The sequence below is a fragment of the Tupaia chinensis genome, unplaced genomic scaffold (genome assembly GCF_000334495.1).
Source record: "Tupaia chinensis unplaced genomic scaffold, TupChi_1.0 Scaffold145208_1, whole genome shotgun sequence".
In the NCBI taxonomy this organism is placed as follows: Eukaryota; Metazoa; Chordata; class Mammalia; order Scandentia; family Tupaiidae; genus Tupaia; species Tupaia belangeri.
In genome coordinates, this window is record NW_006205068.1 from 2,445,608 (window position 1) to 2,448,127 (window position 2,520).

Sequence of the window (2,520 nt, forward strand, 5' to 3'; positions counted from 1 at the left end):
GAGCCCTACACATGCTTCGCCCGCACTCCGGCGCTTTACTTTATCAACATCAAGCTCCCGATAATTAGCCGCGGCCGGGGGAATTTGGGACCAATAAGAAGCGCTAATCGGCTCTGACGTCAGAGGCGTGCTGGGTGCAAGGAAACGTTTTCCATATCGATTGCTAATTATACCTGACATGCACCTCAATAAACAGTATCAGGAACTGTCACAACAAGACGGAGGGGGGGTGCGGCAGGGAGGGAGGGGTGCCGCCCTGCGCTGAGCTGGAGTGGGCTCCCGCAGCAGCCTGGGGCAGAGGCCCCCGGCGAGCCCCCCACTTCAATCCCCGCCGGCCCAAGCCCTCGCCTCCCCCCCGCCGCCGGTTCCCCTCCCCTCCGCAAATCACTAATAGATTTCCCTTTAAAACATTCACCGGCGTGTTGTGGGGATTTTTCACCAGAAATGCTGTACTCTCTGAACCTTTAAAGTGATGTTGCTCCAATTACAGAGAGACATTGAGCGGCAAATAGACTGATCCAATAATAGGAGATTCATCATCCGCTCTTTCCGAAACTGTCACATTGAATTTAAAACTACAAGGGCTTCTCATCTCCTCCTCTCCGGCTCCAGGCAGCGGGGGAGAGGAGGCAGGAGCGGGAGGAGGAGAAAGAAAGAGGAGGAGGAGGAGGAGGAGGAGGAGAAGGATTCTAAAAGAATAACTACTACAGAATGTAGCAACCTATCAATAAAAAGGCATAATTAATGCCCTCTCTGATTGATTGACAGTCACTCTATCTATAAAGACAGAAGGGGGGGTGGTAAAGAGGCACTCTGACCCCCACTTTACCACCACCCTTATAAGAGAGGGGCTGGGGACAGAGAGAGGGCTGGAAAGAAGTAACTTTAGAGTAGTGGCCAATCTGGCCCGGACACACAAGAATTAAAAAAAAAAAATTCATCTCTCTTTGACTCTGCCTCTGAAGAATGGAGCTGAGGTACCCAACCCATTTATTATAATTAAATTATGTTCTCAGAGAAGTGTCACTCTCTTCTCCACTATAAAATATTGATAGTCTCAAAGCTAAATCATTAAAGGATATATTCTTAAATAAGCAGCAAATTAGGACTTGAGTAAAAGGGAAAGATATAGATAGATATAGATATTTATAGATATCCTTTGGGGAAAAGTTCCTCAATGGGGAGGTCCTGTTTTGCTGTGGGCTCCAGTGCATGGACCCGGTGCTGTGGCCACCTCCCTAGCAGTGGGAGCCTCAGGAGTTGGAGGAAGGGAAGGGGAGAGCTTTGGGGCCTCAGTTCTGAAGTCCCAGAGCTGCCAGCCCCTAGCCTCTCGCCCCAGGGCAGGGCAAGGAGAAACTGGCTTCTGGTTAAGTGTCTTTAGCCAGGCCGCCAAGCCCAGAGCTGGGGGCAAAGGAGAAGGGCAGAATAGAACTGCACGTGTTTGTGTTCTCCTAGGATATCCCTGCCCAGAAAGGGGTACGTGTGCTTGGGGAGGGGTGCCCAGAATGACTCTGGGCACAAGAGAGGGAAGTTCGAGGTTGAGGGGTAGGTGCTAGGCCACCCCTTCTCTCCCCGGCTTCTGTCTCAACACTCCTGGGTTTCTGCCACTACACTCAGCCCTGGGCAGGTCCTAAGTGAAGGTTACCGGCCGGCCAGGACCACCATCTACTCGTCTCTCTCTCTCCTGGAAAGGAGGGAAAGGTGCAGAGTCTGTGGGACAGGCCCGACAACTGAGGAGACTGAGAAAGGACTAGGAATTCGGGACGTTCCTCCACCTCCGCCCCATTTCCAGTCACCCTAGGAGAACGCTGCAAGTATTAATTCTGAGGTCAGGGGCCAAGAGCACTGCTTTTCACTATAATTTAATTTCTTTCTCTATAAATACTAAATGTAAACTCTGTCCATCCGACTCGATTTTGCCGGTAGCCATAAGCGCCTCGTTTTCTGTCGGGTTCGCGGAGAGGAATGCACGCGGCGCGTGTTTCTGAATACAGAGCTGTAATCAATTCGGCCCGAGGGGAGGGCAGCAGAGGGGCGGGCGCCGGCCGAGCTCCCTCGCCCATCTCTCTTTATTATAATGAATTAATTCGACTTTATTTATCCCATTTTCTGGAGCTGACAGAATGTTAATTTGAGTTGAAATTTCGCTCGCCTCTCACTCTCTGACCCCTGGCCTTCAGATTGGCGTGTTGTAATAACCTGAATCTTTCAACAGAGGCCCTGATAATTGTTACCTTATTAGCATGCAAATTGTTTAATTAATATTATTATGAAGAAGCATACAATCCGTCCCTCACTTGACCTCAAGAGCGAGTCCGCGCCGCAGCCGGCTCCGTGCATCTCAATGCGCCCATTTCAATCGCCCTGTGTTTTTAATGTTGCCGGGCCCAGCTCGCGCTCCGAAAATCTCTTCGAGTGTTTGAGAGGGGCCTTTAATGATGGTGGGGGCGGCCCGGACGACCCCCGCCCGGCTCAGGAGCTCTTCAGAGGCCCTCGGCGGCCGCGGCGCTGCGGGGAGTC

General features: G+C 51.7%; 1 protein-coding gene across 1 annotated transcript in view; it reads right to left on the reverse strand.

Moving 5' to 3' along the window:
* The window catches only part of UNCX (UNC homeobox), an 11,257-nt gene that overhangs the window by 4,566 nt on the left and 4,171 nt on the right, over nucleotides 1–2,520 (reverse strand). The window lies entirely within an intron of this gene.